Source organism: Phascolarctos cinereus, unplaced genomic scaffold (genome assembly GCF_003287225.1).
Source record: "Phascolarctos cinereus isolate Bilbo 61053 unplaced genomic scaffold, phaCin_HiC Scaffold_4;HRSCAF=312, whole genome shotgun sequence".
Classification (NCBI taxonomy): Eukaryota; Metazoa; Chordata; class Mammalia; order Diprotodontia; family Phascolarctidae; genus Phascolarctos; species Phascolarctos cinereus.
This window is the reverse complement of record NW_027555847.1, coordinates 9866543-9890948: the sequence shown is the minus strand read 5'-3', so window position 1 is coordinate 9890948 and position 24406 is coordinate 9866543. Positions and strand designations below refer to the sequence as shown.

The window sequence follows — 24406 nt, the reverse complement described above, 5'->3', positions numbered from 1 at the left end:
GATCCTGGCCTAACGTTCATTGTGCATCCGGCCTTTCTAAGAGGAGCAGACCAGAGCTCTCTCCATGGGTGGGGGCCAGGCATGCTGATGTCAATGCTGATTGACCTTCCTGCTTCCTTTGCCCAAAGATGGAGCTATGGCAGTGTGGCCTTGACTTCCTTCTGACCCTCTCCCCCCTGAAAACCCTGAGGATGTCTGCCAGTGGCTCCTCAGACACCATCCTCTAAATCAGAATATCTGTTATTTATTTAAAGCTTTATTCTCATTGAGAGGTAACATGGAGAATGGACAGAGAGGGAGCCTCAGGGTTAAGAAGAACTGGATCCAAGTCCTGGGGCTCTTTAACCCTAGGTAAGTCAGAACCTTTCAATTTTCTTCTTCTTTTCTTTCTGCAGGATTTTAAAAAATGAAAGGAAAATATTTGTTTTGTTTTGTTTTGTTTTTCTGTACTTAAGAAGAATAGAAAAAGTAAAATAGAAAAAGAGAGCACTGCACATGAAACCACAAATCTATCATGGTCAACTTGCTTTTCCTTTTAAATGTAAATACATAATCATTTCATTTTCTTTTTTCCCTCCAACCCTACAGATAGCTACCATTAGACATAAATTTATACATATATGCATATATATGTATATATATAGTGTGTGTATATATGTGTGTGTGTATATATATATACATATATATACATATATATACATATATATACATATATGTATATATATATACATATATATACATATATATGTATGTATGTATGTATGTATGTATGTATGTAAATCCATTCTATACTTACTTCTGTTTATCAGTTCTTTCCTGAATGCAGGTAACATATTCCCTCATAAGTCTTTTGTAGTGAATTTGGGTATTTATAATGGTCAAAACGACTTGGTCACCCAAAGTTATTCTTAAGATGATATTGCTATCATTGTATGCAAACATTCTCCTAGATCTGCTCATTCCACTCTTCATTATTTCATGCAAGTCTTTCCATGTTTTTCTAAGATCATCGAGCTCATCGTTACTTACGTTACTTACACAATCATATACCACATCTTGTTCAGCCATTCCCCAACTGATGGGCATCTCCACAGTTTCCTGTCCTTTGCCACCACAGAGCCGCTATCAGTCTTTAGAACATGGAGGTTCTTTGCCTTTTCTCTTGATCATTTTGGGAGACAGAGCTCGTAGTGGAATTGCTGGGTCAAAGGGGATAAACAGTTTTATAACTTTTGGGGCATAGCTGCTGATTGCTCTCCAGACCTCTTAATCTTCTTGACAACTCTCCAAGCCTGTAGGTTGTAGAGAAAGAGGCAGCTTGCATTGGCAGAGGGACATTCCTCAACTATACTAATGAAGCACAGGGTCCATCCCCATTGTCTTCCTCCCAATAACCATGTGGGTCATCAGTGGAAGGATTCTATTCCACATTGCCTAGATTAACTCCCTACTATGTGCCATGCACTAGAAGCATAGGAAATAGTGCTTCACTTTCAACCCAAGTCTCTCTGACTTCCCGTCTAGTGTCTTCCCTGCTGACTCCAGGCTACTCCCAAGAACAAGCCAGTCTCCCTCTGGTGAAGGGATGACAATGATCTTTCATTTGTTGTCCTTCACTCAGACTGTTTCTATTGGGCCTTCAAATGTGTCTTTACCTTTGGCAAAGAGAAACAAATGAGCTCTGGCATTGATCTGCTGTCCTGCTGTTCCAATCCCCCCAGCAAAATGGGTGTTTGGAGAGTTAATTTTCCAATCACTTTTGAAGGTTTCAGACAGATAGAGCATGGAAGGATCATAGTCCCTGCTGCAAGCTTGACTTTTTATGCCTCTGTTGCATGCACGCATGCGCGTGCACATGTGCACGCACACACACGCACACACGTGCACACACATGTATATGCACACACGCACACATGCACACACGTGTGCACGTACACGCGAGTGCACGCGTGCGCACACGCACACACACACACACACACTCCTGTGTGACTTTTGCCTAGTTAATTGCCCTCCATGGGTCCCTGTTCCTCAACGGTCAATCAGACAATTGAATTAGCTGACCTCTGACATCTCTTCCAGTTCTAAATCAATTATGTCAACTTATCTGTGTAATGCTAATATCCTCAGTAGGATGTAAAGTCCTCAAGCTCAGGGGCTGCCTTGGGGTGGGGGCATTTCTTTGTGTTCCTCATGTCTCCCAGAAGTGGCTGGCTCATAGTGGAGGCTTAATAAATGCTTGTTAAATGAACAAATGAAGTATTATATGGAGTGATTCAAATGAGCAGTCGTTGCCATGTATAATTTGGGAAGAGGGCATGTGAAAATGATGAGAGATTGCTGCCAGTGGGCTGGCTGTTTTGGGGGTGCAGGAGAGTTGGCTCCCATGCCCAGACTTGTTGGGACCACACTTTCATTCTTTGTTTTGGCCTCATGTAGGAATGATGTAGCCTAGGAAAAAATCCCCTTTGTGTGCTTTTGATGAACTCTCAAAATCACATCCTTTTAAGAGAGTCTACAGCTATTCTTGGTTATAGAAAAGCCCTGGGTCCTGAAAGATCCAAGAGGTATGTAGGGGCAGTCCTCCAGAGAGCCACACAGTCTTGTACTGAACCACAGCATCTCCCAGCAGTCCAGGCCCTCAGGAGACATCCAGTCTATCCCATTCCTGATTATAGATCCCCTCTGGGCCATGCTCAGTGGGTGGTTGGCCAATCTTTTCTTGAAGACCTCTCCATTGTGGGTGCCCCTTGGCCCCTCAACTAGCCCACTCTTGACCTGCTCTGATCATCCTGAAGCTTTGACAGACATCAAGCTGGAATGTGCCTCTTTGCAGCTGAGTAGTGATGAACCAATGGCTTTAAAAACATTCAGTCCTGAGAAGGAACCACATATTTTAGAATAAGAAGAGATGACAAGTGTGTTGTCTTTTCAGGAGAATTTCTGCAGATAATAAAGCAATTAGAGAAAACCTCAGAGGTCTCAGAGGTCATTGGGCTACTTTTACTTTCTTCTTATTTCTTTGAAGCAATCCACTGCCACTGGGGTATCAGTTTATTCTTTTTTCTTTCCTTTACATTGAAAAAAGTTCTTAATCAAGAAAAGTCAGATAAAGCAGCAAATAAGAGGTTAGATGACCTGGCTCCTCTCATTGGGGCTTGGTGAGTAGAAGAAACTGGTATGAAATCAATGGTCAAGAGGTCCTTAATAAAAGAATTCATTCTGTAAAATTTGGATTCAGTCAAAATGCCATACTTAAGAACCTAGAAAGCCACATATGGCCTTAAGGCCACAGGTTCCCCACCCCTGGGCAGGGGCATGGTGAGCAAAGACACAGGGGCCAGAAGGCCTAGGGCTCCCCAGGAAGTAATGAGCTGTTCAGTGTGTCTGGTGTATGGAGCACATGGAAAGGCATTGAGGAGATGAACCTGGAAAAGTAGAGAAGGTACCAGATTTTGGAGAATCTTGAAATGCCAAGTTCAGGAGTCTGAATTTCAGTAGAAAATAGGGAGCCATTGCAAGATTTTGAATAGAAGAATAGCGTGACCAAATCTCTACCTAAAGAAGACCTAGCACGAGAAAGAAGTCATTATCTCCACCTTCTCCCCAGGAGCCACCTGGGCTCCACTCAAGTGCTCTGCGCTCTGCTAAGAGAACTTTCATATTATCTTGCCCTGAATGAGCGCCTTCCAGTGTCCTGTCCCGTGTCTCTATTTGCCCTGCTCCCCTCTAATGCTTCCCTTCTGACTTACTTTTGTACATCGTCTTCTCCCAATAGAATGCAAGAGCCTGGAAGTTAAGGGATTTCTTGGTGCCTTGTGGGGTGTGTATCCACAGCATTTAATACAATGCCTGGTGGTGGTAGACATTTAATAAATATTTTGTGCATCTACATATCTATCGATGTATTTAGATGTATCTCTATATATAGAAGTATATGTCTTTGTATCTATGCATCTATGTATCTATGCTTTCTATGTATCTCTCTACATATGTATCTACCTCTATGCATCTATTAACAATGTATCTTGCTATCTTAAGGTCTTGCTATCCAGATGCCTTTGTACATATGTATCTATCTCCATCTCTCTATGCATTTATGTATTTATCTATTATCAATGTATCTCTGTATGTAGCTTTCTTTCTCTCTACCTCTATCCATATTTCGTTTCCCCTCCCTCACCCTTGTTCCGCATTTTATCTTCTGGATGCTGACCTGGGGCTTTGAATCATAGAATCCCAGTGACTGGGTAGTGCCTGTGTGATGAGGCAGGAGAGTGCCCATGCGCATCTCGGGCTTGGCATGAAGGCTTCACTGTCCTGTTCACTGGTGTTTTCTAGGTGAACATCCTAGGCACCAGCCCAGCACCCTAAGGGATGGTGTCTGGGGTGGTTTCCTCCATCCCTGCAGCCATGAGATCCCTACCTGCCTTCAGGGATCAATTGAGGTGCCACCTCCTCCAGGCCCTTCATCATTTCCTGTTGTTAGTGCTTTCCCGATGCCTCAAATGATTCTGAACATATTTTATGTCTCCTCATCTGGTCATGTTTTGTTGGCAGCATTTGGAGTCAGAAGTCTGAAATCCCATTTTTGACCCTTACTTCTTGGTGACATTGGAAAAGTCACTTATTCACTCCTAGCCTCCCTCAGTTTCTTCATCTGTAAAATCAGGGATGAACTCCAAGGTCCCTTCCAGTTCTTAAATTCTCTGGCAGAAATTGTTTTGCTCTTCTCACTGTAGTCTTCAAGCCTAACATAGTACGTGGTCATCAAGCAACAGCAATCGTTTATTAAAACCATCCTGTGTATTAGGAAATGTGCTGAATGCTGGGGATACACAGAAAGGCAAAAAAAAAAATGGTCTCTGCCCTCAAGAAGCTCACATTCCCATGGGAGAGAAAACACATAAATAACTAGGTGAATATGAGGTATATACAGAGTAGTTGTAAGGTAATTTTAGAGGAAGAGCATTGGGAGGGGGCAGGAAAGGCCTCCTGTAGAAGATGGGATTTGAGCTAAGTTTTGAAGAAAGTTAGGAAATCTGGGAGGCAGGCAAGGATGGACACCATTCTGGGCATGGGGGCAGCTAGTGAAGAGGGAAGGACTTCGAGAAATCACTAGGAGGTCAGTGTCATCGGGTCTCAAGTATGTAGAGAAGAGCAAAGTGTAAGAAGATTGGAAAAGTTAGGTACAATATCTATCTATCTGTCTATCTATCTATCTATCTATCTATCTATCTATCTATCTATCTATCTACTATCTATTCATCCAATCAGCTATCTATGTATCTATCTGTGTATCTATGTGTCTATCATCTACTCATCCATCCAGCTATCTATCTGAGAAGCTAGGTGGCACAACAGAGTGCTGGGCCTGAAGTTAGGGAGACCCATCTTCCTGAGTTCAAATCTGGCCTCAGATACTTACTAGCTGGGTGATGCTGGCCAAGTCACCTAACTCTGTTTGCCTCAGTTTCCTCATCTGTAAAATAAGTCGGAGAAGGCAATGGCAAAGCTCTCCACTATCTTTGCCAAGAAAGCCCCAAATGGGGTCATGGAGAGTCAGACACAACTGAATAACAACAAAACAAAATCTATCTATCTAATCTCTATCATCTGTTTGTCTGTCTATCCACCCATCTGTCTGTGTCTGTTTGTCTATCTATCCACCCATCTGTCTGTGTCTGTTTGTCTATCTATCCACCCAACTGTCTGTGTCTGTTTGTCTATCTATCTATCATCCTACATATGTAAGTATTACATATAAAATGAAACTTACAAAGGTTATATGTTCATTGATTTAGAGGTGGAAGAGACATCAGAGATCATTTAGTCCAAATCCTTCACTGAACAGGTGAGGAAACTGAGGGCCAGGGAGGGGAAGGGATTTGCCCAAGGTCACAAAAAACAAATGCCAGAGCTGCAGTTGGAATCCATGCCAGGCAGTAACCTCAGGGCATGTGAGTGCTGGCCAGGAAGTCTGAACTTTACCTCCCAGGTAATGGAAAGAGTTACACCATCCTGTGTGTGTGTGATTGCTCTGCTCCCTGGAAATCCAAGAAGCTTGGGAGAATGAGATGCTTGAGGTCGAAGCCTTCTATTCCAAGAGCACCTGCTCAGCTTCCTGTTAGATGGGAAGGAGAAGCAGCACATCCTGTGCTGTTAGAAACAGGATGTTGGTGGCTTGGGGTGGTGGGAGCAGGATCGAGGGATCCTGATAAAAATCTTACTTGCCTCAGCCTATTTTAACCACCTACTCTACTTCTGGGGGCAGAATTGCATTATTAATACTACATCAAGGGCAGAGATGCCTGATAAGAATGCTAACCAGCCACTGTCTATAACTCCCACCTCTTCCCCTGAGATCATCAGGTCGTCCTGCTCCTCTTCTTTTCTTATTTGGGAATGTGGGCAGAATCACCCAAGGCTGGACAGCCAACTTGCCCAGCTTGCTCAGGCTCAGCTTGGAGGCTCTGCGAGTGGTTCACTACAGCTGGGCTCCCTGTACTGCGGTTGGAAAGGTAAAGGCCCTCCTGTGTCTTCAGCAGAGGTGCACAGGACAAGGCAGATGTCAGGGGCCCTTCCCCCTCTCCTTGCCTTGTTGGTGGATGCTTTGAACGGAGGAGTAAGATCAGCCATGAAAATCTTCTGCTCCAGGTCTTGGCTTTGTCAACACTTTGAACTGCTGAACTCTTGAGCACAAGGTCTTTGTGTCGCGCGGAGGAGGAGGTAGAACTCTCCAGGCACAGAATTCCAGAGCTGGAAAATTCTTTGGAAGCCACTGAGTCCAGCCCATAGCTGAGCTGCTACATACCGTCCCTGCTATGACATCCCTAACAAGTTACTGTCCAGTCTCTCTCTGAAGAACTCCAAGGAGGGAAAGGTCACCACCTCCTGCGACAGCCTAGTCAACTTTGATATTAGTGGGAAGATTTCCCCAGCATCCAGCCTGGACTTAAAACAGTTACCCTCTCCCTTTTCCTCTTGGCTCTGCCCTGTGATGTCATGACAAGTGGAATCCTTCCACATCCTTAGGCTATCCAAAGATGGTTATTAAGTCCCATACCCCCAAGTCTTCTCTTCTGCAAAAGCAACTCAATGAAACTCAAATCAAGTCAGCAAATCAACAAGTGTTTATTAAGCAACCTAGGAGTCAGCCAGGATTCCCCACTGTCTCTCATACCACATGCCCCAGGTATGGCCGAGGATGGTCAATTTCCCCTCTGCAGCGTCTCTTGAATATACCCCCTCCTGTCCTCTGACATTCGCTCCACCCTGGGGCAGACCCTCATGACCTCACACCTGGATCATTGTAACGGCCTGCTGGTGGGTCTGCCTTGGATCTCCCTGCACTCGGATCCCTTCTCCCTTCAGCCACGAAAGTAATTTTCCTAAAGTGCAGGTCTGATTGTGTGAGACTCAGTAAACTCCAGGGGCTCCTTACTGCTTCCAAAAGCAAACACAAAATGCTCGGCCTGGCATTCAAAGCCCTTCATAACCTGCCTCCAGTCTTCTTACATCTTACTCCCCGACACGCACTCTTTGATCCAGTGACACTGGCCTCCTGATCCATGAACAGGACACTCCCCCTCTCTAGGCATTCTTTCTGGCTGTCCTACGCTCCTGGAACAACCCTCTATCTCCACTTTGACTGCTGACCTCTCTGATTTTAAGTCCCAACTAAAATCCCACTTTCTACAGGAAGCTTTCCCAAACCTCTCTTAATTCTAGTTCCTTTCCTCTGTTCATTATTTCCTACTTATCCTGCTTGTATATATTTGTTTGCATGTTGTCTACCCAATTAGACAGTAAACTCCTTGAGGGCAGTGGCTGTCTTTTGCCTCTTTTTATATCCCCAGTGCTTAGCACAGTGCCTGACACATAATAGGCATTTAACAAATGTTTATCGATTGATTGATTAATAGTTAACATGTGCAAGGCACTGTGCTGAGCCTAATAATGCAAATAAAATTAGAAAGGGAGACAGTTTCTGCTCTCAAGGAGCTTGCATTCTCATGAGGGAAGAAGGAAGGGTATACCAGGGCAGGTACATGGTAGAGAAAATCCAAAGTTATGACTGAGGTCTGGAGGGAAATGAAGGCATGGCTGGCCTGAGCATGCTTTTTAAAATGGAGGTTCTGGGAGGAATCAGCCAGAGAAGGAGGACATGAGGCAAACGGTACTTCTAGTGCAAGATGTCTAGGGGTGAAATGAACTTCCAAGCCTAAGAGGTTTCTCTAACATCATAGAGAAAGTCTGAAGAGTCAGAAATGCAGCCTGGAGAGGATGGAAGATAGAATTCAGTTCAATTTAGAATTTAATTCAATTGAACAAATGTTTATTAATACCCCCAGTGTGCCAATATGTACATGCTAGGGGCTGAAGATACAAAACCAAACCAAACCAAATAGCCCCTCCCCCTGGGGAACTCTCATTCTTCATCCAATGGCTTGTAATTACTCTTTGGGTTTTACAAGCATTCATTTCTGATTCTACCTAAGTAACATCAGTCAACTTATCATTCAATCAGAGAACACATATTTCTTAAGACTCTCCTCTGTGTCAGGCACTGTACTAGGCATTGAGAATGACAAAGACAGACAAAAAGACAGAGAATTTCTATTCACGAGGACTTGCATTCTAATGGGGAAGATGTCAAAGAGATATAGTGAGATAGATCAATATATATATATATATATATATATATATACATATATATATATATATATATATATATATATATATATATATATATATATATATATATCTCCATATCTATCTGTATCTATATATTCTAAGCTTAAAACTGCTCTGAGATATTTGGGCAGCCTATATTTAGAGAATAAATAAATTGTGGAAAATCATGTAGACAGATTCTCAGATAAAGGTCTCATATCTCAAACATATAAAGAGCTTTGTCAAATATATAAGAATATGAGTCATTCCCCAGTTGATAAATGGTCAAAGGATATTGAACAGGCAGTTTTCTAATGAAGCAACCAAAACAATTTATAGTCATATAAAAAATGCTCTAAACTGTTAGTAATTAGAGAAATGCAAATTAAGGCAACCTTAAAATATCATTTTACACCTGTCAGATTGGCTAAAATGTCTGAAGGGAAAAGCAACAAATATTGGAGAATATGTGGAGAAACAGGGACGCTAACTCACTGTTGGTGGCATTGTGAACTAATCCAATCATTTTGGAGAGCAATCTGGAATTATGCCTTTGACCTAGCAATGCTACTACTGGGTCTATTTCCAAAGATGATTATGGAAAAAGAAAAAGAACCTGTATCTTCTAAATGATTTATAGCAGCTCTCTGCTACTTTGGTGGCAAAGAACTGGAAATTGCAGGGGTGCCCATCAGTTGAGGCTTGTGATATATGATTGTGATGGGATACTATTATGTATTAAAAAATGATGAGCTCAATGATCTTAGAAAAAGATGGAAAGACTTGCAAGAAATAATAAAGAGTGAAGTAAACAGAACCAAGAGAACATTGTAGACAGTAACAGCAATATTGTTTAAAGGATGACTTTGAGTGACCAAGTCATTTTGACTATTATAAATATCCAAATTAACTACAAAGGACATATGAAAGAAGATACTATCTGCATCTAGAGAAAGAACTGATAAATAGAAGTATGTATAGAATAATTTGGGGGAAGGGAAGAAAAAAAGGAGGAAAAAGGATAAAAAAGAAATTTACCTAATAACTTCATCATATATTTTAAAGAAACAACAAGTTGTACATAATGGATTTGCAGTTTCATGTGCAATCATCTTTTTATCATACTATGCTATGGAAATGCTTGTTATATTCCTCAAATTAAAAATTAATTAATTTTTAAAAAGGAGAATAAATGGAAATCTATGTGGAAGATGGTGCTTCAGTTGCAGCTCTCCTTCTCGTCCTCGACAAGAGCATCCTGGTTACCCTCCTCTGGAGATTGCCCTGTGTTTACCAGATTTTCATTTGAGGCCGATTGGGAAGGTGGCAACAGCTAAGAAAGATGGTGCTGTCCTTCTAACTTAACTGGAAGCAGTTAAGCCCAGGCCAGAGATTTCCTTTATCAAATTGGATGTTAGCTTGATTTGGGATGAAAATCACTTGGGGCAGACAGCCCCTATAAGTGCAATTTCCAGTGCTGCAGATACCCACTGGAATTGTCCCTCAGGGTCTGCTGACAAATATAGGAGGAGGTTGAATGCCCACACCCCAAGAGCAATGTAGACACTAGTGCACAGATTCCCTTAAAGGACCTGGGGCTTTCCTCATACCCCTGTCTTCTAGGAGGAAGGGAACTGGGCACATGGATCCTTTCTCTTAGTTCTGCCACTTAACAGCTGTGTGACCCTAGATAAGTCATCTCTCCTCCAAGGATCTTGGTCTCTCCAGCTTTGGCTTGGATTAGATGACCTCTGAAGCCCCTCCCAGGTCTCAATTTGTGATCCTACAATTCAGTGGAGGGTCCTATAATGATTTCTGGATTCACATCCAAGTCTAGTGGCCTGTCTTCTACAAGATCCAGTTGTTTCCAGCAAATCTATATGGGAGATGGTACTCCTTCAGCAGCTGATGGGGAATGAGATGCGGCTAAGTAACCTGACTGCTGCCAGCCCTACGGAAGAGGGTTATTTGTGACAGGCAAGCTAAGGCTAGAAAACAGCTTCAGAATTTGTTTGGATTGAATGGATGGAAGGTGTCATTATGGGTGGAAGACCAAGAAGGAAGCATTTTTCTTCTTTTTTAAAAATACTGAGGGATTGTTGTTTAACAGAACCCCTCCTCTGGCTATTTGCCCCTATGAGATACCAACAGTGCTATCATAGGTGGCCTCACTTGCTTTTGTGATATTGTTTATGGTTACGGTGGAAAGGCTCTTCCTTTTCTCTGCCTCCAGTCAGAGTCCTTGGTGGCCAACTCTTGGGCAGCTTTGGAGGAGATGCACAGGACACATTGGACACACAAGCAGTTGCCTGACTTCCTGGAGATACCATTGCATGACAAGGTGATGTTGAAGGTAGAGGACAGATGGAATGCAGAATATCTTCATGGTTTTCTGGGGTGCACAGGTGAAAGAGGGCAGGCAGAGCAATGTTATTGTTATGTTAATATTAATGTTATTGATGCCTCTCTATCTGAAAAGTAAGGGAGAGAGTCACAGAGTGGAGCTGGGAAAATTTGGGGTGGGTAGCTGTTTTACAATTAGAGGAGAGAGCAGAGCTAGCCCAGATTCAATCCATGCTTGAGGAAACACTCACAGAGCTGCCACTGACACTGACTCGATTAAGGAACGGGGGTTACATCTAGAGCTAGGAGAAACCCAAACGCACCATTATGGTACCCCGGCGTGCTTGGGGTAGGACCCAGCCATTCATAGGTTTTCTCATCACCAGTAACAGCCATGCAGGATCGTAAGTGCTCAACAAAAGGCAAAAGTTATACACTGAAGAAGATTTGAGGATGTCACTCTTCTAAAAACTTAGTGTTCATCCTGAGGTGGAGCTCATCTATTTTTTTCCAGACTCCTCTCAGGATCAGGCAGGAAGTTCTACAAGTTGGCTTTGTATTGGGTGTTCCTCTGCTGCATGAAGGACTTAATAAATGATTTTGGAATTTAATTGAATTGAGTGAATTTATCCCTGTTCTCTATCATTTTGAAAGTTTCACCCTGTCCAGTTTCTTCATCTGCAAAATAGGGACAATAATATTTGTGCTACCAAAGTCACAGAGAGGCTGTCAGGAAGGAATAAATGAAAGGAAATAAATGAGTGAATATGTCAGGTACTTTGCTAAGTGCTGGCTGGGGTATACAAATACAAACAAATGAGACAGTCCTTGCCCTCCAAGAAATCACATGTGAATGGGGTAGAGACAGTGCTGTGTTGCAGCCAGCTGTTTCCTGACCCACCAGAACTGATCTAAATTTGCAGTGCGAATATTTACCCTTCTAGGCAAATGCTAAGAGTCAGGGCTTGATTTATTGCATTGGTGACTGGCTAGTCTTAAGGACATGATAGAGAAGATGTTAATAATGCAAATTAAACTGAAAGTGTGTTGTGTATACTTTTTTTTTGGAGACCTGGTTGTTAAACATTTACCAGTGTACCACAGAGTAGAAATCACATCTAGCAGAGAACTGCCCAGGGAAGGGAATTAGGGTTTGGAGAGGTTTCCTTACCTGTAAAACATGTTAGAAATGCATGTTTGAGCTCTTATTAGTGTCCTCATTAGTAAAAGTAGGGAGGTCGAAAAGATGACCTCCTAGTTCATTCTTCCATTTTAAGATTTATCTATAATCTATCTATCTATCTATCTATCTATCTATCTATCTATCTATCTATCTATCTATCTATCTATCTATCTATCTACCTATCTAACTGTCTGTCTGTCTGTCTGTCTATCTATCTATCTGTCTGTTTATCTATCTATCTATCTATCTATCTATCTATCTATCTATCTATCTATCTATCTATCTATCTGTCTGTCTATCTATCTGTTTATTCATTTATCCATTTCTTTGTTTGACTTTTCATCAGCTCTAGCAACTCTTACGCAGACAGCAATTCTGCCAGTTTCTTGTGTAGACATATGCATGCTGACTTTGCATGTACCTTCCCCAATATCTTACAATTAATTTCATATGCAGGTTGTAAAAAATACCAAGAAAAAGTCTAGAGGCCAAAATGAATATTTCTATGAGTATTCCTTCATAATGAGATGACTTTACATACTGGTGGGTTTACTTAGTTTTAGGCTGTGTCCACAGTCCCAAAGTAAGAAATTTAGTACCATCTTCATGTTGGATGAAGAATGTAGGTGAGTGTGTGTGGGGGGGAGTGGGGGGAGGCTTGAGAACCATAATTCTGCACAGACCATATTGCTAAGCTAATGGGATGAGCCACTGCTACTTATGAAAAAGTGTGTGTGGGGGGAATTAGAGGCAGCATCAATTCCAGCACCATGGAGAGCTCAGCACTCTCCCTGGAGCATTCTTTGCTATTGGGTGCCTTGGACCATTTGCTGCTGACCATAAACTATAAGGCCATGTCACAGAATCCCAGAATATCAGAGATGGACACAGAGACTCTGAAAAGAGGGATCGGCCTCCTCAATTTTTTTCTAGAGAATATTCTCTGGAGCTCTTCTCTGCCATATTACCTTGTGCTGTACAGGTCACATCCCCTCATCTCCAGTAGACTGGGGGCCCCTTAAGGACTGGTCTATTTCATCTCTGTGTGGCCCATGCTGAGCACCTATATAGTAGGCACTTAAGGAATACTTAAAGCAATGATTTTAGAATGAGAGATTTAGAACTAGAAGAGAGATGGAGAGGTGGGGGGGGGAGAGAGAGAGAGAGAGAGAGAGAGAGAGAGAGAGAGAGAGAGAGAGAGAGAGAGAGAGAGAGAGAGAGTATGCAATGGAGGCCCAGACAAGTGCAATATCTAATCCCTGTTGCCATAAATCCTAAGTATCCCAAGCAGGAGTTGAATTCAGCTCCTCTGATCCCAAAGCCAGTGTTCACAATGATTCTTTAGTAAATGGCAGCACTGGGATTTGAACTCAGGCCTTCTGACATCTAGTTAGATGTTAGCACTCTTTCCACTAGGCAACACTGCCTTATGGCCTTTTAAGCTGTGTCAGGTGAGCTGAAGATAGAAGATGCTGGTTTCTTGTTGTCCACCTCAGACTTATTCTGAACCATCCATTATTCTTAGCAACCCATCCACATCGTTCCCTTGGGGAAGTAATCTTGAAATCCTTTGGTCTGTTTCCCAGCATTTGCACCTGATGATGAGATTCAACAGATATTTATTAGGCTGCTCTTCTGTGCCTGGCACATGTGCTCAGTCCTGGGGATATGAAGGTAAAAAGGGACAGTACCTGCCTCAAAAGAGTTTACATTTTTCTGAGGGGGAAGCATCAAATACACAGAGAAGCAAACATGGGGAATTTAAGGAGCGAGGGGCCACTGATAATTAGGGGGATCAGGGAAAGGTTCTCTTTAGAGCTAAGCTTGGGGGGAGAAGGCAAGGTTACTAAGGCAGTCATGGGGAATGTATGACAGTCATGGGGCACAGTTTGTACAGACAGAGATGCAGCAAGAGGACTCATTGGACAGGAACATGAACTGCATAAAGCGGAGTTGCAGAAAATCTCTGGAAAAGCGGGATGGAACCAGTCTGCAAAGGGCTTGAAATGTCAAGCCGAACGATTTGTGTTTTATCTCAGAGCCAACATTAAGAAATCACTGGAAGTTCTTGGACAGAGGGTGACATAGTCAGACCTGGGCTTGAAGAAGATTGTTTTTATTTTTGTATGGAAGATGGATTGAAAAAGGAAGGACCTGGAATCAAGGAAACCAATTGGGAGCCATTGCAATTGTCCCAGTGAAAGGTGATGAAGTCTTTCCTCCCTCCAGACTCATGCAAAGAGAAGTGACCAGGGAAGGGAATTAGTCTTTGGGAAGGCTTTGTAAACTGCAAAGCATGATAGAAATGTGCACTTGTGCTCTTATTCTGCATCCTCAGCAGTGAAAGAAGAGATGGTCTTGAATAATCCTTCTAGCTCTGCCATTTTAGGATCCCCCCTCCCCCATTTTCACCAGCTCCAACTGCTCTGAAGCCAACATCAATTTTGCCAGTTTTTTTTGAATGGTCAGATTCATACTGACTTTGTTGTGGCTTCTCTGCTTTGCTCCTGACTCTCCAGGCTTCTCCACTGTGGTCTCACTTTGTATGATGTACCATTGCTGCCTTCCACCATCTACTTTCCAAGATTAATTGTAGAAGTGGACCCGACTTTGGGAGGAAATGAGTTTCCAGAGTCCACATAGTTCTCACTCGCTAGTGCCCTCTTGTGGTAGACTGAAGCACTAGTCAGCCTAGACTACAAGTTAACCCCTAGGGGTGTGTGTGTGTGTGTGTGTGTGTGTGTGTGTGTGTTGGGAGGGGGAAGCAATTGGAGTTACCTTAAACAGGCAATTCTTGTTTCACATAGATTGGTCGATTCATTTCAGCTCAAGAAAAAATATTGATCTGAGTTGAACAAAATGAAATTTAATAAGGATAAATGTGAAGATAGAACCACAGAATTTCAGAGTTGGATGGGTTTGCAGCAGCCTCTAGTCTAACACACACAAAGTACTCTACAAATGGTTGTCCAGGCTCTGCTTGAAGACCTCCAGGAAGGAGGACCTGCCTCCCCGTTAGGTAGCCCATTCCACTTTGGGTGAATGTTCATTGGCAGGAAGCTTTTCCTCTGATTTTCTCCTCTACCTGCTGCATTTCTGACTCTCCAGTCTTCTCTACTTTGGCATCACTTTACATGAAGCACCATCTCCCTCACCTTCCATCTCCTTTCCAGTTTAACTGTCCATGTGGGCCTGGCTCTGGGATGAAATGAGTTTTCAGAGTCCACAGATTAAATGGTGTCATAATGCAAAGGGTGCTAGACATACAGTCGGGAGAAACAGGGATCAAATCCTTCTTCTGATACTCAGGAGCTGTGGGAACACAGGCTAATCCACTTCAATGAGCCTCAGTTCCTCCTCTATAAAACCAGGCATACTGATAGCACCTGCCCCATCTTGCTCAGTTGTTATGAATCTTAGAAGAGTTCATCTGTGTAAAGGGTTCTGTAACCCTTAAAGCCCTGTAGACATACCAGCTACTATCATTTCTCAAAAAGAAGATCTAAAGCAAGGAGAAAGAAAGCAAAAGCCTGCCTATGGGGGTGGGGTTCAGCTGTAGCTGGGCCTGCCTTGTCCACTGGGACACAGCAAAAGCATCTCAGGAGAAGATACAGCAACACTGACTGAAATCCTGAAAAGGGAAAAAGTCAGGATGGAAGCCAATGCCAGAGGAGAGGGTCACAGGAATCTGGAGTCAGGGGACCTGGGTGCAGGGCTTTGCTCTGCCCTTTGCTGCTCATATGAGCTTGAGTGAGCCACTGCCCCTTTGTGCTTTTGATTCCCAAGTCAGTGTGGGCAGAGAAGCCAAAGGGGATTCTGGTGATAAGGTCACTGTCTAGCTGTTAGAAGCCAGGTAATTGCTTCCAGGTTTTCTAGGAGTTCAATAATTTTTTTTTATATCAGGAGAGAAATTGTTATATATTTTTACTACTACTATACTACTACTACTACTACTACTACTACTACTACTACTACTACTACTACTACTACCATGACTACTGCTACTACTACTACTTGTTCAGTCAAGTCCAACTGTCCATGACCCCGTTTGGAGTTTTCTAGGCAAAGATACCAGAGTGATCTGTCCTTATCTTCTCCAATTCATTTTACAGATGAGGAAACTGAAGTAAATAAGGTTAAGTGGTCACACAACTAGTAAGTTTCTGAGGCCATATTTGAACTCAGGAAGATGAGTCTTCCTGACTTCAGGCCCAGCACTCTATCCACTGAGCCATCTAGCTCCACAACAACAACAACAACAACTACTACTACTACTACTACTACTACTACTACTACTACTACTACTACTACTATTACTACTACTACTACTACTACTACTACTACTATTACTACTACTATTACTACTACTACTACTACTACTACTACTACTGCTGCTGCTGCTGCTGCTACTACTACTACAGCTAGCTAGAGTTTATATAGTACTTTAAGGTTTGCAAAGCACTTAACAATTATGTCTCCTTTTATCCTCACATCAAGCCAGGAGGAGGAAGTAGGTGTTATTATTATCCCCCATTTTACAGCCGAGGAAACTGAAGCAAACAGAGGCTAAGCGACTTGTCCAGGGTCACCCACCTAGGAAGTATCTGGGGAAGGATTTGGAGTTTGGTCTGCCTGTCTACATGTCCAGTGCTCTGGTCTGATCAAGAATCTCAGTTGCTTCCCTGCTGCTTCTGTGATGGTAAAGATTCCTGGCTCCAAGCTGCCTGTCCAGATTCAGTGCCCATCACTTCCCTTCATGCATTTTAGGTTCCAAAAAATTGGCCTTTTGCCTACAGCTGCACAAAGTTGTCATTTCCTCTCCTGCCTCTGGCATTTGTATGCCTTGTGCCCAGAGTTCTCTCCCTCTTCACCTACATCTCTTAGATCCTGGTCTTATTCAAGGCTGCAGTCACCTCCTAAGACACAGCATTTCTCCTCCCCCTGGTTGTTAATGGTCTCTCCTCCCCTAAATGATCCTAAGTTTCTTATGTATTCCTTCCCCCCCCCCATAGAACGGAAGTCCCTTGAGGGAAAGAACTGAATTAGCTTTGTCTTCCTAGCACCCGTCCCAGGGCCAACACACAACAAGCACTTAATAAATGCTTGCTTAATTGGACCAGAATTGATTACTTCCATTATCTCCGTTTGGTCCTAGTTCCTGAAGAACATTGCTGACAGAGTCCCAGTTGGCTTTGAACCTCTGCTTGGGCTCCGTGTGGGTAAGCCTTCCTCAATGTATAGATCATTGTGCCCTTTGCCTACATGGGATTGGGGGATGCTCACTTTTCTTTTTCTATTTGGACCTGAGTGAGAAAAAGGAGATAAAGCAGCAAACAAGTGGTCAGATGACCTGATTTCTCTCACTGGGGCTGGGTGGGGCAGAAGAAACTGGTCCGAAATCAACTGTCAAGTGAAAGAGACATCACAGGAGTCACCTGAAGCAGGAGCATTCTGGCCAAGCTGCTGATGAAGAATGAATGGACCAAGAGTGACAGTTCTGGGTCAAGAAAAGCAAGACCCAGAAAAAGATAGCCAGAGACACATCCTCATTGGATACATCTCAGACTGGATTTCCTGTAGACATCTTAAAATAATCATGACCCAAACTTAACTCTTTGTCATTCCCCCCAAATCCTCTCTTCCCAGCTTCCTGTTGGGGGCATGTTGGCTTGGACACCCTCCCAGTTATCCAAGCTCCTAACCTCTGTGTCATCCCAGACCCAGTGCTCACATTCATTCCTAATGGCCAATCTGATTCCAGTTCTACAGTTTCTGTCTTTACAACATCTCTTATATATGTCCCCTTGTCTCCTCTAACATGCCTGCCACACTGGTGCAAGCTTTCCTCCTCTCCAGCTTGCATCACTGCAGTAGCCTTCTGGTTGGTCTCCCTGCCTCAAGTCTCTCCCTATTCCAGTTCGTTCTCCATTTGGAGGTCAAATTGATCTTCTTAAAGCATAAGTATGACCATGGGCAGGTACAGTAGTGGATAGACCACTGGAATCAAAAAGACTCAAATTCAAATCCAGCCTTAGATAACCTACTAGTTACATGATTCCAAGCAAGCCACTTAACCTCTGTCTGCCTCAATTTCCTCATCTGTAAAATGGGCATAATAATAGCACCTACCTTCCAGGGTTGTATTTGTAGAGTGCTTTGCAAACCTTAATATGCTACATAATATTAGTTGTTATTGTTGTTGCTGTGATCATTGTTTAATAATCTCCAGTGACCCCCTAGTGCCTGCAAGATAGGAAGTGGGGAGTGGGAGGGAGGATATTCTAAACAGAGTGAATAATATAACTAAAGCGTGGAGGTGGGGAAGTGTAGGACCCATTAGGGGGACAGAAAATGGTCCAGTGTGTAGATGGAAAGTAGTAATGTAAAATAAGGCTTGGGAATGGTGTCATATTGTGGAAAGATTTGAATGCCAGACTTAAGAGTTTAAATGCTAGTCAGTAGGTAATAGGGTGTTGTTGAGGACTTAAGAGTTGAGGAGGAAAATGAACAGATCTACGCACCTGAAAAAGTGTGCTGGGAGGGGGGGGCAAAGCTATGTGGTGCAGTGGATGGCACATAGGCCTTTGAATCAGAAGGACCTGAGTTCACATCTGGCCTCAGACACTTATTAGCTGTGTGGTTCTAGGCAATTTACTTAAACCCCGATTGCTTTAAAAAAAAATTATCCACATCAGGAGAAAGAACTTTGGAGAATGGACTGGAATAGAGAGAGACTTGAGGTAGGGGGGCCCAACCAGAACCTACTACCATAATGCCATCTGGAGAGGAGGAAAGCCTGCACCAGGCGGCAGGCATGCTGGAGAGACAAGGGGACGTACGTTACTGTTCATCCTAGCCGGGAAGTAAACATACGAAAGAGCCAAGGGAAGAATGTCTCAATCTTTTTGTGTGCAAACGTGGTTCAGAACCTCAGCATACCTTGTATAACCCACCAGAGAAAGGAAATCTAAGCTTTCTCCAAGGATTCTGACTTCATTGGCCAATCTTCTCATTACATTAGGATCTTTAAATTTACCTAAGGGAGTTGTCCAAGCATAAAAATTGTGTGCTTATGAATTGTAACTCAATTAACCCCAGGGAATTTTAAGATGGACTTATGTGCTCTCGGCTAATTTTCTCAGGGTGTGGGCTAGGTGTTTAGTGGAGGGTGGCAGGCTCTGTTGGGCTGAAGGAGGGGTTTTCCTCATCCTGGAGGGAAGATTAGCTAAGTCCCTGCACACGTTGAAGTGAGCAAGGGCAGGGTAGGATTGAAGAAGAAACTTGCCCTACTGTGTTGAGTACCAGCTGCTCCAAGCTGCTCAAGACAGCAGGGCATTTTGTGTGGAGAGGAGATACCTCCTGGGGCACTGTGGTTGTCCCAGACAGCACAGTAATACATGCCAGTGTCACTCACAGCCAGCTTCTTGTTTAGCAAGGCACTATTCCCATCATTAAATGCATCCTTATGGGCCTGGAATTTATTATCATCAAAACCCCTATCAAACTTGGCTGTGCCTAGGTGCAAGGAAAAGTAGAGAAAGCGCCCTGGGGGCCTTCCATCCTGGAGCCGGTACCAGGGCACCACAGTGGAAATAGAATCAAAGAGTTGACGGGTGAGGATGGCAGAGCCTCCCTGAATGCCCATGACAGAGACCTCCTGCTCCAGGCGGGCGCTGGACAGATGAGCTGGAATGAAAATAAAACCAGCGGGAGAGAAGAGGATGAAGGAGCCTTGGATTGTCCCCCTCCCCCAGGACAAGGGTGCCGTGACCACAACACACTCACCAGGAATCAGGGAAAGCAAAAGCAAGAAAAAGGTTCCCCCCATGTTCCCAGCTGCAAAGAGACCTTTCTTTTCAGTTACACGTCTGGGGAGATTTAGAGGAGAGGAGTTGGGAGGCTGGGACCACCCAGCAGAACGGCCTCTCCCAACACTGATCTTCTCGAGGCACTTCTTTTTGGGCTGGGGGTGGGGAGGGAGGCAGGTGCTATGGTCTAGTAACCTCTACTGAACACAGACAGAGTGCCAGCAGAAGAGATCAAAGAGAGAAACCAAAAGGAGGTAAGCCTCCAGGAGGCTCAATGGACAGGAAGGTAAAGACATCACTCTGCTCTCCATTAAGGGAAATAATAACGGATTGGTTTTCCAAAGTGAGTCTAACGAGAATGAACGCCTATTAATTTACAAAGGAAACCGGCTTCTGTCTAATCTTATTTAGTGCATATTCAACCCAAACTTTATGATTCCCAAGCCTTCTCATTCCCATTTTCTCCATCCTTTCTCCCTAAACTCATTGCCCTTTTGTAAGCATCCTATTATGTACCAGGCACTATAATTTGTCCTTTTAAATGTATCCATTATTGGGCAGTACTGGGCTTGCTCATAGTCTTCTGAAGGCACCTCAGGGTACTAGAATGTTAAAGCTAGAAGGGACCTTAGGCATCATTGAATCCAACCTCTCATTTTATAGACCCAGGAAATGAGACACAAAGTTATGCCTAATGTCACACAGTGAGTCAACAACAGAACACTACAGACCATTCAGGCCAATGTCTGTCCCCTACACAAAGCCCCCCGTGTGAACCTGGATGCACAACATCCTTCCAAAACTCAAGAGTGCAGAAATGGCTCTCATTGGGGCTTTCTAGTTTGAGGGATGTGGGGAGACTTTACCAAGGGCCCAGTGGACTCTCTGAGTATTCTCATCTATGAAACAGGGATAATAATGCCAATAGTGCCTACCACATGGGACAATTTTGTAAGGGTCAAACTGGATAATGGTCAAAACACACTTAGCAAATACCTTTTCTATGTCTCCATATCCTATGTGCTTAGCTCAGTGTATTGCTCATAATGAGCTCTTCATAAATGATGGTATTTTATGTCATTGTTGTTTATTGTTATTGTTGCTAAAATGATTTATGGGGTGAAAATAATTGCAAATGATTACTCCATCTTAGAGTTTGTGATATAGAAAAAAAGGAAAACCAGGCATAGTATATTGTGTGCCCTAGATATTGGGAGAGAAGACTTCAAGGACTAAAAAATATGTAGAACGGTTCCAGGTCCCAGAATTCTGGGATGGTTATGTAGAAGAAATAGGAAACTCCTTAGAGTGAAGATTTGAAGACACAAGGAGAAAATATTCCAGTGAGGAGGTAAAATGGTAGTTGTTGAAAGAGACCAATGTGGATACACAGGGAACTCATTAACCAAACTAGATTTTTGTTAGACGTGCACAGAGGACAAAAGCAAGTGTAGATAATAGAAAATTAATGAAAGAAATGTGGCATGATCTTTTAGAAAATGCTTTGAGGTGCTAAAGCTGAGAATGGAGCAAGACTGTTAAGTAAAGAAAGATAAGGATTACAGATCAATTTTTAAAGGAGCTATAATGGGGAAAAGAGGAAGATCAAAGAATAAATAAGAACCCCATTTAGAGTGACTTACTTGTATGATAATAACTGATGAAGTTGAAGGCAGAGTTGTACAATTGTTATTTTCTTTGTGTTTTCTCTGCCAGTGAGAATGAACCTGGAGCAGAAAAGGAGACAACACAAAGGAATAATAGGGGATTGCTTCCATCGAGAAGTAGGAAGATAGTAAAAGACACCTAGCTATTCTAGCTGAATCTGTCACCTCTCTTAGAGGAGCAGTATCCCTGGGTACTGAAAGCACTGTCACATATGATGGAGTAGTCACTGACAGTGATCTTTGAAAAAATCATGGAGAATAGGAAAAGTCCTACTAAATCAGAGAAGGGCAAAGGTGGTGCCAATTAAAAAAAATAACCCAGAATGTGATCTATAGACTATTGGCCAGTGCTCTTTACTTCAATTACTGATAAAATTCTAGAATGTCTTATTAAAGCTGTGGTAAACAGGCACCTAGGAAAGGAAATGATGATTAAAAGAAGCCAGCCAGCTCCAGACATTGCATTTCTATAACTCTCCAAGGTGGTCAAAGCACTCTACATGTGTTATCTCATCTGTTACTCACCACAATCTGATGAGGTAGGAGCCATTCTTAACTCACATTTTCAGATGAGGAAACTGGGGCTGGAAGAAGCTAAATTACTTGCCTACGGTCATACAGCCTGTAAATTTAAGATGCAAGATTTGCACTCAGATCATCTTGCTTGACTCCAAACCCAGCAGTCTATCCACAGGACCACCTCAATGCCTCATCAAGAATGGATCATGACAAATAAACTTTATCCCCATTTATGACAAGATTACTAAATGGGTTCATCAAGGCCATTCTGTAGCTATAATTTACCCAGATTTTTAGAAATTGTTTGGTAAAAGATTTCATACTATTCTTGTAGGTAAGATGGGGAGCTGTAGACTAGACTATTGAACATTCAGATGTACTATATACACAGATGGATTCAACACTAGTTGAATGGTCAGGGACAAAGAGTAGTCACTAACCACTCAATGGTACCTTGGAAGAAAGTCATCAGTGGAGTTCCCTAGGGCCTTGTATACGGCTCAGTGCTGTTTAACATTTTTATCAATGACATATAAAAGCATAAATGATTTACTGATTAAGTCTAAAGATGACACAGAGTGTGAAGGAAGAGCTAACACACTGAGGACAGGATCAGGATTTAATAACCTCTTGGGAGGCTAACATGTTGGGCTTAATTGAATATGATGAAACTGAATGGAGATAAACAAATTATTATGCTTGGGTATAAACAATAAACTTCACAAGTGTAAAAACTATGGGGAGATAGCTGTTTGTCTGGAAATGGTTTGGGACTTTTAGTGTCCAAAGGTCCACTGAATATGAGTTAATATGGTAGCCAAAAAAGGTCATTTGGACTTACTCAGCATTGAGGGAGAAATAGAATCCACCAATAAGAAGGGAAAGGCTCTGTCTTCTTCTGCCTCCTCCAGTCCTTAGCACAATGAACAGTAAATGCTTTCTGTATGTGTCTCTCTGTGTGTCTCCCTGTATGTCTCCAGTATCTCTGTGGATATTTTCATGACTTGGTGTCACTCCTATGTCCTCCCTCTCTCCTTTCCTTCCCTCCCTCCTCTCTCTCTCTCTCTCTCTCTCTCTCTCTCTCTCTCTCTCTCTCTCTCTCTCTCCCACACACACACACACACACACACACACACACACACACACACACACACTCCACTTATTTCCCTTAGAATAATAATCAAATTGGCACTAATATTCCTAGAAACTTCATGCCTGTCAGTTGATCTATGACACCTCTCACCATCTCCATGATTCCTAGTCAAAAACACACCTCCCTGTCTACTACTTCCTTATGTGTTGTCTTCTCCTTTTAGAATTCAAGTGCCATGAGTTTGAGAATAGGGACTGTTTTGACTTTTATGTTTATTTCCCCTGTGCTTAGCACAGTGCCTGACACATAGAAAACTCTTCATAAATGTATTTTTATTCATTCATAAGTTCATTCATTCATAGACCACTTTGGAGGTATTGCATTCAGTTTTGGATGCCACTTTTTAGAAGGACAAGTGTATTGCCCCTCTCCACACACACACACCTACTTCAGCCTTAAAAGATGATCAGTTAGGTGCCTAGAAGCTTGGGCTGGGTCTGCTTCCCAAGTGCACGATTCAGAAACTCTTCTTCCAACTTAGAGCAGTCATAGATATCCTCTGACTTCTTCCTGTTAGCCATGATGGGATTCATATTGTGTGGTGATAAAAGGTATTTTAATTGGCTATGTTATAGAACCCTGGATATACTAAAAGCGTGATTCCTGCCCTTCAGGTCTGTCCTTCTTGAAGGCCTTGAAGTACAAGGATGACGCTCCGAGCTCTCTGGAGGGTCGCTGGGGGTGGGGTGTTTTTAAATAAAGAGTGTGGAAGAGTCCACTCTTCTCATGAGGAGGATGCAGCATGCTTCTCTTGGAGATGACACTCAGTGGAGTTGCAGCTGGTGAAGACAATGGGTCTAGCAGGAATCAAATCCAGTGGGAGCCATGTGATGACACCATCAGAAGATAACAGTGACTTTGCAGTCTTGGAGGCACAGGAAGCCATGATTGTGCCCTGGCTCCACATAGTGTTCCTGGGTCACGTATGTTCCCTGTGTGGTCTTCTCTCTTCCCACTAACAGTATATGCATTTGTGGCATACAGTGCCCAAGAATATTTTGGGGGGAATTTTTTATTGTAATTTCCTCATGATATTTCATTAAATGTCCTTTCCTTTGAA

General features: G+C 42.9%; 1 protein-coding gene and 1 long non-coding RNA gene across 4 annotated transcripts in view; one reads left to right on the top strand and one right to left on the bottom strand.

Moving 5' to 3' along the window:
- The window catches only part of TARP (TCR gamma alternate reading frame protein), a 66474-nt gene that overhangs the window by 39930 nt on the left and 2138 nt on the right, over positions 1 to 24406 (bottom strand). The window lies entirely within an intron of this gene.
- On the top strand, positions 190 to 24406 carry LOC110192908 (uncharacterized). Of its 2 annotated transcripts, none has more exons than XR_013485784.1 (4): positions 190 to 351; positions 10907 to 16898; positions 17355 to 17418; positions 23961 to 24406. It is a non-coding gene; the product is annotated as an uncharacterized LOC110192908 (long non-coding RNA). The 2 variants fall into 2 exon arrangements; XR_013485783.1 differs by having other exon boundaries at positions 9858 to 16898.